Here is a 12,134-nt window from a genome sequence, read left to right on the forward strand (position 1 = left end):
CTCCTGATTACATACCTCTCCTGCTGCTGCTGCTGCTGCTGGCTGTCCAGCAGCAGACTGAAGGTGGCTGCTGCTGTGCACAGGTATATAAAGGCTCAGAGCCTATTATGACACGCGCAGCCAGCGTTCCATTGCCACATTCCATCTACTGCAGGCAGGATACCTGGCTGGCTGAATGTCGCTGAGAAGCTCACAGAGACCGCCATAAGCAACAGTTTAACAGAATGCCACAGACTAATCAACCAAACTTTTTGGGTTGGGTTCTCTTTTATAGTCTGCAGGCATTAAATGAAAGAAGTCAGTGTTCCAGCAGAAGGAGACAACGTTTCAGAAAAGGCATTGTAGCAAACCAAAAAAGAAATTTTAAGCGCAGCAGAGTAACCAGCGCACATACCTGTTAGCTCAGGTGAGTTTAAAAGGCTGCTGTTGATAACAAGGGCATTTGCTAAATAGATGGTGTGTGTGCAACAATATACTGAAAGGTCAATTATATTGTGCAGCTTATCTCACCACCTGTAGTTATTTAGGTGAAAGCTCCAAAATGCTTGCCTAATATGTCTGTTTATCCAAAAGGAAGTAAAAAGGGAGAGCTAGAAAGATAGCATTGCATCACATTACATGGCAATGCAATGCACAGTTGCTGAAGTTGAACCAAAATGAGCTTGTAATCTGGCTTCTGCAACTTTGAACATGAAAAATCCAATGAGGAGAAGAAAAGCAGAGCCAAAGAGTCCATCCCAAAATCCGACAAACAAGCAAAATGAACAAAAAACATTGAATTCAATTCTTTCTGATTTTAGAAACTGCATTAAAGAAGGGGTGCACCGATCCTGGAGATACTGCAATACCAGGTCAATGCGTGGAGTGGACAGAGCAAGCTCTTTTTCCATCTCCCTGTTCTAAAAATCCATTTAATATATGGTCCCCAGATAGGGGACGTATCAGATATTAAACTGATAAGAACAGATACTACACTTGATCTTAGCCAAAAGGCCGAGAAGCGATAACCAGAATTGGTTTCAAACTACGGAGCCACCCAAGGATCCTAAAAAGTCCATTTGTGGAGATGAGCTCCTGGACTCCCGTTAAGAAGACATGTTGTCAACCTCTAGATCCCTTACATGCCTGCACTTTTCGGCTTGCTGCTGCTGCAATCCACGCGTTTTAGATCTGCATAACTCCACCTCTTTAAACACAGCACCTTCACCCCCTGCTGTTCCCACCCGCCTCAACACCGTTGGAAGGGAGGAGAACCAATTAAGGCGGGGGGTGGGGTGGAACGAGCAGCTGTCTACCCTTAGCAGGAGGGCTCCTGATTACATACCTCTCCTGCTGCTGCTGCTGCTGCTGGCTGTCCAGCAGCAGACTGAAGGTGGCTGCTGCTGTGCACAGGTATATAAAGGCTCAGAGCCTATTATGACACGCGCAGCCAGCGTTCCATTGCCACATTCCATCTACTGCAGGCAGGATACCTGGCTGGCTGAATGTCGCTGAGAAGCTCACAGAGACCGCCATAAGCAACAGTTTAACAGAATGCCACAGACTAATCAACCAAACTTTTTGGGTTGGGTTCTCTTTTATAGTCTGCAGGCATTAAATGAAAGAAGTCAGTGTTCCAGCAGAAGGAGACAACGTTTCAGAAAAGGCATTGTAGCAAACCAAAAAAGAAATTTTAAGCGCAGCAGAGTAACCAGCGCACATACCTGTTAGCTCAGGTGAGTTTAAAAGGCTGCTGTTGATAACAAGGGCATTTGCTAAATAGATGGTGTGTGTGCAACAATATACTGAAAGGTCAATTATATTGTGCAGCTTATCTCACCACCTGTAGTTATTTAGGTGAAAGCTCCAAAATGCTTGGCTAATATGTCTGTTTATCCAAAAGGAAGTAAAAAGGGAGAGCTAGAAAGAGAGCATTGCATCACATTACATGGCAATGCAATGCACAGTTGCTGAAGTTGAACCAAAATGAGCTTGTAATCTGGCTTCTGCAACTTTGAACATGAAAAATCCAATGAGGAGAAGAAAAGCAGAGCCAAAGAGTCCATCCCAAAATCCGACAAACAAGCAAAATGAACAAAAAACATTGAATTCAATTCTTTCTGATTTTAGAAACTGCATTAAAGAAGGGGTGCACCGGTCCTGGAGATACTGCAATACCAGGTCAATGCGTGGAGTGGACAGAGCAAGCTCTTTTTCCATCTCCCTGTTCTAAAAATCCATTTAATATATGGTCCCCAGATAGGGGACGTATCAGATATTAAACTGATAAGAACAGATACTACACTTGATCTTAGCCAAAAGGCCGAGAAGCGATAACCAGAATTGGTTTCAAACTACGGAGCCACCCAAGGATCCTAAAAAGTCCATTTGTGGAGATGAGCTCCTGGACTCCCGTTAAGAAGACATGTTGTCAACCTCTAGATCCCTTACATGCCTGCACTTTTCGGCTTGCTGCTGCTGCAATCCACGCGTTTTAGATCTGCATAACTCCACCTCTTTAAACACAGCACCTTCACCCCCTGCTGTTCCCACCCGCCTCAACACCGTTGGAAGGGAGGAGAACCAATTAAGGCGGGGGGTGGGGTGGAACGAGCAGCTGTCTACCCTTAGCAGGAGGGCTCCTGATTACATACCTCTCCTGCTGCTGCTGCTGCTGCTGGCTGTCCAGCAGCAGACTGAAGGTGGCTGCTGCTGTGCACAGGTATATAAAGGCTCAGAGCCTATTATGACACGCGCAGCCAGCGTTCCATTGCCACATTCCATCTACTGCAGGCAGGATACCTGGCTGGCTGAATGTCGCTGAGAAGCTCACAGAGACCGCCATAAGCAACAGTTTAACAGAATGCCACAGACTAATCAACCAAACTTTTTGGGTTGGGTTCTCTTTTATAGTCTGCAGGCATTAAATGAAAGAAGTCAGTGTTCCAGCAGAAGGAGACAACGTTTCAGAAAAGGCATTGTAGCAAACCAAAAAAGAAATTTTAAGCGCAGCAGAGTAACCAGCGCACATACCTGTTAGCTCAGGTGAGTTTAAAAGGCTGCTGTTGATAACAAGGGCATTTGCTAAATAGATGGTGTGTGTGCAACAATATACTGAAAGGTCAATTATATTGTGCAGCTTATCTCACCACCTGTAGTTATTTAGGTGAAAGCTCCAAAATGCTTGCCTAATATGTCTGTTTATCCAAAAGGAAGTAAAAAGGGAGAGCTAGAAAGATAGCATTGCATCACATTACATGGCAATGCAATGCACAGTTGCTGAAATTGAACCAAAATGAGCTTGTAATCTGACTTCTGCAACTTTGAACATGAAAAATCCAATGAGGAGAAGAAAAGCAGAGCCAAAGAGTCCATCCCAAAATCCGACAAACAAGCAAAATGAACAAAAAACATTGAATTCAATTCTTTCTGATTTTAGAAACTGCATTAAAGAAGGGGTGCACCGGTCCTGGAGATACTGCAATACCAGGTCAATGCGTGGAGTGGACAGAGCAAGCTCTTTTTCCATCTCCCTGTTCTAAAAATCCATTTAATATATGGTCCCCAGATAGGGGACGTATCAGATATTAAACTGATAAGAACAGATACTACACTTGATCTTAGCCAAAAGGCCGAGAAGCGATAACCAGAATTGGTTTCAAACTACGGAGCCACCCAAGGATCCTAAAAAGTCCATTTGTGGAGATGAGCTCCTGGACTCCCGTTAAGAAGACATGTTGTCAACCTCTAGATCCCTTACATGCCTGCACTATTCGGCTTGCTGCTGCTGCAATCCACGCGTTTTAGATCTGCATAACTCCACCTCTTTAAACACAGCACCTTCACCCCCTGCTGTTCCCACCCGCCTCAACACCGTTGGAAGGGAGGAGAACCAATTAAGGCGGGGGGTGGGGTGGAACGAGCAGCTGTCTACCCTTAGCAGGAGGGCTCCTGATTACATACCTCTCCTGCTGCTGCTGCTGCTGGCTGTCCAGCAGCAGACTGAAGGTGGCTGCTGCTGTGCACAGGTATATAAAGGCTCAGAGCCTATTATGACACGCGCAGCCAGCGTTCCATTGCCACATTCCATCTACTGCAGGCAGGATACCTGGCTGGCTGAATGTCGTTGAGAAGCTCACAGAGACCGCCATAAGCAACAGTTTAACAGAATGCCACAGACTAATCAACCAAACTTTTTGGGTTGGGTTCTCTTTTATAGTCTGCAGGCATTAAATGAAAGAAGTCAGTGTTCCAGCAGAAGGAGACAACGTTTCAGAAAAGGCATTGTAGCAAACCAAAAAAGAAATTTTAAGCGCAGCAGAGTAACCAGCGCACATACCTGTTAGCTCAGGTGAGTTTAAAAGGCTGCTGTTGATAACAAGGGCATTTGCTAAATAGATGGTGTGTGTGCAACAATATACTGAAAGGTCAATTATATTGTGCAGCTTATCTCACCACCTGTAGTTATTTAGGTGAAAGCTCCAAAATGCTTGCCTAATATGTCTGTTTATCCAAAAGGAAGTAAAAAGGGAGAGCTAGAAAGATAGCATTGCATCACATTACATGGCAATGCAATGCACAGTTGCTGAAGTTGAACCAAAATGAGCTTGTAATCTGGCTTCTGCAACTTTGAACATGAAAAATCCAATGAGGAGAAGAAAAGCAGAGCCAAAGAGTCCATCCCAAAATCCGACAAACAAGCAAAATGAACAAAAAACATTGAATTCAATTCTTTCTGATTTTAGAAACTGCATTAAAGAAGGGGTGCACCGGTCCTGGAGATACTGCAATACCAGGTCAATGCGTGGAGTGGACAGAGCAAGCTCTTTTTCCATCTCCCTGTTCTAAAAATCCATTTAATATATGGTCCCCAGATAGGGGACGTATCAGATATTAAACTGATAAGAACAGATACTACACTTGATCTTAGCCAAAAGGCCGAGAAGCGATAACCAGAATTGGTTTCAAACTACGGAGCCACCCAAGGATCCTAAAAAGTCCATTTGTGGAGATGAGCTCCTGGACTCCCGTTAAGAAGACATGTTGTCAACCTCTAGATCCCTTACATGCCTGCACTTTTCGGCTTGCTGCTGCTGCAATCCACGCGTTTTAGATCTGCATAACTCCACCTCTTTAAACACAGCACCTTCACCCCCTGCTGTTCCCACCCGCCTCAACACCGTTGGAAGGGAGGAGAACCAATTAAGGCGGGGGGTGGGGTGGAACGAGCAGCTGTCTACCCTTAGCAGGAGGGCTCCTGATTACATACCTCTCCTGCTGCTGCTGCTGCTGCTGGCTGTCCAGCAGCAGACTGAAGGTGGCTGCTGCTGTGCACAGGTATATAAAGGCTCAGAGCCTATTATGACACGCGCAGCCAGCGTTCCATTGCCACATTCCATCTACTGCAGGCAGGATACCTGGCTGGCTGAATGTCGCTGAGAAGCTCACAGAGACCGCCATAAGCAACAGTTTAACAGAATGCCACAGACTAATCAACCAAACTTTTTGGGTTGGGTTCTCTTTTATAGTCTGCAGGCATTAAATGAAAGAAGTCAGTGTTCCAGCAGAAGGAGACAACGTTTCAGAAAAGGCATTGTAGCAAACCAAAAAAGAAATTTTAAGCGCAGCAGAGTAACCAGCGCACATACCTGTTAGCTCAGGTGAGTTTAAAAGGCTGCTGTTGATAACAAGGGCATTTGCTAAATAGATGGTGTGTGTGCAACAATATACTGAAAGGTCAATTATATTGTGCAGCTTATCTCACCACCTGTAGTTATTTAGGTGAAAGCTCCAAAATGCTTGCCTAATATGTCTGTTTATCCAAAAGGAAGTAAAAAGGGAGAGCTAGAAAGATAGCATTGCATCACATTACATGGCAATGCAATGCACAGTTGCTGAAGTTGAACCAAAATGAGCTTGTAATCTGGCTTCTGCAACTTTGAACATGAAAAATCCAATGAGGAGAAGAAAAGCAGAGCCAAAGAGTCCATCCCAAAATCCGACAAACAAGCAAAATGAACAAAAAACATTGAATTCAATTCTTTCTGATTTTAGAAACTGCATTAAAGAAGGGGTGCACCAGTCCTGGAGATACTGCAATACCAGGTCAATGCGTGGAGTGGACAGAGCAAGCTCTTTTTCCATCTCCCTGTTCTAAAAATCCATTTAATATATGGTCCCCAGATAGGGGACGTATCAGATATTAAACTGATAAGAACAGATACTACACTTGATCTTAGCCAAAAGGCCGAGAAGCGATAACCAGAATTGGTTTCAAACTACGGAGCCACCCAAGGATCCTAAAAAGTCCATTTGTGGAGATGAGCTCCTGGACTCCCGTTAAGAAGACATGTTGTCAACCTCTAGATCCCTTACATGCCTGCACTTTTCGGCTTGCTGCTGCTGCAATCCACGCGTTTTAGATCTGCATAACTCCACCTCTTTAAACACAGCACCTTCACCCCCTGCTGTTCCCACCCGCCTCAACACCGTTGGAAGGGAGGAGAACCAATTAAGGCGGGGGGTGGGGTGGAACGAGCAGCTGTCTACCCTTAGCAGGAGGGCTCCTGATTACATACCTCTCCTGCTGCTGCTGCTGCTGCTGGCTGTCCAGCAGCAGACTGAAGGTGGCTGCTGCTGTGCACAGGTATATAAAGGCTCAGAGCCTATTATGACACGCGCAGCCAGCGTTCCATTGCCACATTCCATCTACTGCAGGCAGGATACCTGGCTGGCTGAATGTCGCTGAGAAGCTCACAGAGACCGCCATAAGCAACAGTTTAACAGAATGCCACAGACTAATCAACCAAACTTTTTGGGTTGGGTTCTCTTTTATAGTCTGCAGGCATTAAATGAAAGAAGTCAGTGTTCCAGCAGAAGGAGACAACGTTTCAGAAAAGGCATTGTAGCAAACCAAAAAAGAAATTTTAAGCGCAGCAGAGTAACCAGCGCACATACCTGTTAGCTCAGGTGAGTTTAAAAGGCTGCTGTTGATAACAAGGGCATTTGCTAAATAGATGGTGTGTGTGCAACAATATACTGAAAGGTCAATTATATTGTGCAGCTTATCTCACCACCTGTAGTTATTTAGGTGAAAGCTCCAAAATGCTTGCCTAATATGTCTGTTTATCCAAAAGGAAGTAAAAAGGGAGAGCTAGAAAGATAGCATTGCATCACATTACATGGCAATGCAATGCACAGTTGCTGAAGTTGAACCAAAATGAGCTTGTAATCTGGCTTCTGCAACTTTGAACATGAAAAATCCAATGAGGAGAAGAAAAGCAGAGCCAAAGAGTCCATCCCAAAATCCGACAAACAAGCAAAATGAACAAAAAACATTGAATTCAATTCTTTCTGATTTTAGAAACTGCATTAAAGAAGGGGTGCACCGGTCCTGGAGATACTGCAATACCAGGTCAATGCGTGGAGTGGACAGAGCAAGCTCTTTTTCCATCTCCCTGTTCTAAAAATCCATTTAATATATGGTCCCCAGATAGGGGACGTATCAGATATTAAACTGATAAGAACAGATACTACACTTGATCTTAGCCAAAAGGCCGAGAAGCGATAACCAGAATTGGTTTCAAACTACGGAGCCACCCAAGGATCCTAAAAAGTCCATTTGTGGAGATGAGCTCCTGGACTCCCGTTAAGAAGACATGTTGTCAACCTCTAGATCCCTTACATGCCTGCACTTTTCGGCTTGCTGCTGCTGCAATCCACGCGTTTTAGATCTGCATAACTCCACCTCTTTAAACACAGCACCTTCACCCCCTGCTGTTCCCACCCGCCTCAACACCGTTGGAAGGGAGGAGAACCAATTAAGGCGGGGGGTGGGGTGGAACGAGCAGCTGTCTACCCTTAGCAGGAGGGCTCCTGATTACATACCTCTCCTGCTGCTGCTGCTGCTGGCTGTCCAGCAGCAGACTGAAGGTGGCTGCTGCTGTGCACAGGTATATAAAGGCTCAGAGCCTATTATGACACGCGCAGCCAGCGTTCCATTGCCACATTCCATCTACTGCAGGCAGGATACCTGGCTGGCTGAATGTCGCTGAGAAGCTCACAGAGACCGCCATAAGCAACAGTTTAACAGAATGCCACAGACTAATCAACCAAACTTTTTGGGTTGGGTTCTCTTTTATAGTCTGCAGGCATTAAATGAAAGAAGTCAGTGTTCCAGCAGAAGGAGACAACGTTTCAGAAAAGGCATTGTAGCAAACCAAAAAAGAAATTTTAAGCGCAGCAGAGTAACCAGCGCACATACCTGTTAGCTCAGGTGAGTTTAAAAGGCTGCTGTTGATAACAAGGGCATTTGCTAAATAGATGGTGTGTGTGCAACAATATACTGAAAGGTCAATTATATTGTGCAGCTTATCTCACCACCTGTAGTTATTTAGGTGAAAGCTCCAAAATGCTTGCCTAATATGTCTGTTTATCCAAAAGGAAGTAAAAAGGGAGAGCTAGAAAGATAGCATTGCATCACATTACATGGCAATGCAATGCACAGTTGCTGAAGTTGAACCAAAATGAGCTTGTAATCTGGCTTCTGCAACTTTGAACATGAAAAATCCAATGAGGAGAAGAAAAGCAGAGCCAAAGAGTCCATCCCAAAATCCGACAAACAAGCAAAATGAACAAAAAACATTGAATTCAATTCTTTCTGATTTTAGAAACTGCATTAAAGAAGGGGTGCACCGGTCCTGGAGATACTGCAATACCAGGTCAATGCGTGGAGTGGACAGAGCAAGCTCTTTTTCCATCTCCCTGTTCTAAAAATCCATTTAATATATGGTCCCCAGATAGGGGACGTATCAGATATTAAACTGATAAGAACAGATACTACACTTGATCTTAGCAAAAAGGCCGAGAAGCGATAACCAGAATTGGTTTCAAACTACGGAGCCACCCAAGGATCCTAAAAAGTCCATTTGTGGAGATGAGCTCCTGGACTCCCGTTAAGAAGACATGTTGTCAACCTCTAGATCCCTTACATGCCTGCACTTTTCGGCTTGCTGCTGCTGCAATCCACGCATTTTAGATCTGCATAACTCCACCTCTTTAAACACAGCACCTTCACCCCCTGCTGTTCCCACCCGCCTCAACACCGTTGGAAGGGAGGAGAACCAATTAAGGCGGGGGGTGGGGTGGAACGAGCAGCTGTCTACCCTTAGCAGGAGGGCTCCTGATTACATACCTCTCCTGCTGCTGCTGCTGCTGGCTGTCCAGCAGCAGACTGAAGGTGGCTGCTGCTGTGCACAGGTATATAAAGGCTCAGAGCCTATTATGACACGCGCAGCCAGCGTTCCATTGCCACATTCCATCTACTGCAGGCAGGATACCTGGCTGGCTGAATGTCGCTGAGAAGCTCACAGAGACCGCCATAAGCAACAGTTTAACAGAATGCCACAGACTAATCAACCAAACTTTTTGGGTTGGGTTCTCTTTTATAGTCTGCAGGCATTAAATGAAAGAAGTCAGTGTTCCAGCAGAAGGAGACAACGTTTCAGAAAAGGCATTGTAGCAAACCAAAAAAGAAATTTTAAGCGCAGCAGAGTAACCAGCGCACATACCTGTTAGCTCAGGTGAGTTTAAAAGGCTGCTGTTGATAACAAGGGCATTTGCTAAATAGATGGTGTGTGTGCAACAATATACTGAAAGGTCAATTATATTGTGCAGCTTATCTCACCACCTGTAGTTATTTAGGTGAAAGCTCCAAAATGCTTGCCTAATATGTCTGTTTATCCAAAAGGAAGTAAAAAGGGAGAGCTAGAAAGATAGCATTGCATCACATTACATGGCAATGCAATGCACAGTTGCTGAAGTTGAACCAAAATGAGCTTGTAATCTGGCTTCTGCAACTTTGAACATGAAAAATCCAATGAGGAGAAGAAAAGCAGAGCCAAAGAGTCCATCCCAAAATCCGACAAACAAGCAAAATGAACAAAAAACATTGAATTCAATTCTTTCTGATTTTAGAAACTGCATTAAAGAAGGGGTGCACCGGTCCTGGAGATACTGCAATACCAGGTCAATGCGTGGAGTGGACAGAGCAAGCTCTTTTTCCATCTCCCTGTTCTAAAAATCCATTTAATATATGGTCCCCAGATAGGGGACGTATCAGATATTAAACTGATAAGAACAGATACTACACTTGATCTTAGCCAAAAGGCCGAGAAGCGATAACCAGAATTGGTTTCAAACTACGGAGCCACCCAAGGATCCTAAAAAGTCCATTTGTGGAGATGAGCTCCTGGACTCCCGTTAAGAAGACATGTTGTCAACCTCTAGATCCCTTACATGCCTGCACTTTTCGGCTTGCTGCTGCTGCAATCCACGCGTTTTAGATCTGCATAACTCCACCTCTTTAAACACAGCACCTTCGCCCCCTGCTGTTCCCACCCGCCTCAACACCGTTGGAAGGGAGGAGAACCAATTAAGGCGGGGGGTGGGGTGGAACGAGCAGCTGTCTACCCTTAGCAGGAGGGCTCCTGATTACATACCTCTCCTGCTGCTGCTGCTGCTGGCTGTCCAGCAGCAGACTGAAGGTGGCTGCTGCTGTGCACAGGTATATAAATGCTCAGAGCCTATTATGACACGCGCAGCCAGCGTTCCATTTCCACATTCCATCTACTGCAGGCAGGATACCTGGCTGGCTGAATGTCGCTGAGAAGCTCACAGAGACCGCCATAAGCAACAGTTTAACAGAATGCCACAGACTAATCAACCAAACCTTTTTGGGTTGGGTTCTCTTTTAAAGTCTGCAGGCATTAAATGAAAGAAGTCAGTGTTCCAGCAGAAGGAGACAACGTTTCAGAAAAGGCATTGTAGCAAACCAAAAAAGAAATTTTAAGCGCAGCAGAGTAACCAGCGCACATACCTGTTAGCTCAGGTGAGTTTAAAAGGCTGCTGTTGATAACAAGGGCATTTGCTAAATAGATGGTGTGTGTGCAACAATATACTGAAAGGTCAATTATATTGTGCAGCTTATCTCACCACCTGTAGTTATTTAGGTGAAAGCTCCAAAATGCTTGCCTAATATGTCTGTTTATCCAAAAGGAAGTAAAAAGGGAGAGCTAGAAAGATAGCATTGCATCACATTACATGGCAATGCAATGCACAGTTGCTGAAATTGAACCAAAATGAGCTTGTAATCTGGCTTCTGCAACTTTGAACATGAAAAATCCAATGAGGAGAAGAAAAGCAAAGCCAAAGAGTCCATCCCAAAATCCGACAAACAAGCAAAATGAACAAAAAACATTGAATTCAATTCTTTCTGATTTTAGAAACTGCATTAAAGAAGGGGTGCACCGGTCCTGGAGATACTGCAATACCAGGTCAATGCGTGGAGTGGACAGAGCAAGCTCTTTTTCCATCTCCCTGTTCTAAAAATCCATTTAATATATGGTCCCCAGATAGGGGACGTATCAGATATTAAACTGATAAGAACAGATACTACACTTGATCTTAGCCAAAAGGCCGAGAAGCGATAACCAGAATTGGTTTCAAACTACGGAGCCACCCAAGGATCCTAAAAAGTCCATTTGTGGAGATGAGCTCCTGGACTCCCGTTAAGAAGACATGTTGTCAACCTCTAGATCCCTTACATGCCTGCACTTTTCGGCTTGCTGCTGCTGCAATCCACGCGTTTTAGATCTGCATAACTCCACCTCTTTAAACACAGCACCTTCGCCCCCTGCTGTTCCCACCCGCCTCAACACCGTTGGAAGGGAGGAGAACCAATTAAGGCGGGGGGTGGGGTGGAACGAGCAGCTGTCTACCCTTAGCAGGAGGGCTCCTGATTACATACCTCTCCTGCTGCTGCTGCTGCTGGCTGTCCAGCAGCAGACTGAAGGTGGCTGCTGCTGTGCACAGGTATATAAATGCTCAGAGCCTATTATGACACGCGCAGCCAGCGTTCCATTTCCACATTCCATCTACTGCAGGCAGGATACCTGGCTGGCTGAATGTCGCTGAGAAGCTCACAGAGACCGCCATAAGCAACAGTTTAACAGAATGCCACAGACTAATCAACCAAACCTTTTTGGGTTGGGTTCTCTTTTAAAGTCTGCAGGCATTAAATGAAAGAAGTCAGTGTTCCAGCAGAAGGAGACAACGTTTCAGAAAAGGCATTGTAGCAAACCAAAAAAGAAATTTTA

General features: G+C 45.0%; 9 non-coding genes across 9 annotated transcripts; all 9 read right to left on the bottom strand.

The window, feature by feature from the left end:
- Positions 1-814: 814 nt before the first annotated feature.
- Positions 815-1,005, bottom strand: LOC141207706 (U2 spliceosomal RNA). The gene has a single exon (XR_012278034.1). It is a non-coding gene; the product is annotated as a U2 spliceosomal RNA (small nuclear RNA).
- A 1,118-nt stretch (positions 1,006-2,123) lies between these two features.
- Positions 2,124-2,314, bottom strand: LOC141207621 (U2 spliceosomal RNA). Its single transcript, XR_012277952.1, has one exon. It is a non-coding gene; the product is annotated as a U2 spliceosomal RNA (small nuclear RNA).
- Positions 2,315-3,432: 1,118 nt separating this feature from the next.
- On the bottom strand, positions 3,433-3,623 carry LOC141207622 (U2 spliceosomal RNA). The gene has a single exon (XR_012277953.1). It is a non-coding gene; the product is annotated as a U2 spliceosomal RNA (small nuclear RNA).
- Positions 3,624-4,738: 1,115 nt separating this feature from the next.
- Positions 4,739-4,929, bottom strand: LOC141207623 (U2 spliceosomal RNA). The gene has a single exon (XR_012277954.1). It is a non-coding gene; the product is annotated as a U2 spliceosomal RNA (small nuclear RNA).
- Positions 4,930-6,047: 1,118 nt separating this feature from the next.
- Positions 6,048-6,238, bottom strand: LOC141207124 (U2 spliceosomal RNA). Its single transcript, XR_012277548.1, has one exon. It is a non-coding gene; the product is annotated as a U2 spliceosomal RNA (small nuclear RNA).
- Positions 6,239-7,356: 1,118 nt separating this feature from the next.
- Positions 7,357-7,547, bottom strand: LOC141207624 (U2 spliceosomal RNA). The gene has a single exon (XR_012277955.1). It is a non-coding gene; the product is annotated as a U2 spliceosomal RNA (small nuclear RNA).
- Positions 7,548-8,662: 1,115 nt separating this feature from the next.
- Positions 8,663-8,853, bottom strand: LOC141207213 (U2 spliceosomal RNA). The gene has a single exon (XR_012277634.1). It is a non-coding gene; the product is annotated as a U2 spliceosomal RNA (small nuclear RNA).
- A 1,115-nt stretch (positions 8,854-9,968) lies between these two features.
- On the bottom strand, positions 9,969-10,159 carry LOC141207625 (U2 spliceosomal RNA). Its single transcript, XR_012277956.1, has one exon. It is a non-coding gene; the product is annotated as a U2 spliceosomal RNA (small nuclear RNA).
- A 1,116-nt stretch (positions 10,160-11,275) lies between these two features.
- LOC141207626 (U2 spliceosomal RNA) lies at positions 11,276-11,466 on the bottom strand. Its single transcript, XR_012277957.1, has one exon. It is a non-coding gene; the product is annotated as a U2 spliceosomal RNA (small nuclear RNA).
- Between the last annotated feature and the right edge of the window lie 668 nt (positions 11,467-12,134).

This window comes from Phyllobates terribilis, unplaced genomic scaffold (assembly GCF_046119375.1).
Source record: "Phyllobates terribilis strain yellow unplaced genomic scaffold, ASM4611937v1 Scaffold_160__1_contigs__length_4322635, whole genome shotgun sequence".
NCBI classification, from domain to species: Eukaryota; Metazoa; Chordata; class Amphibia; order Anura; family Dendrobatidae; genus Phyllobates; species Phyllobates terribilis.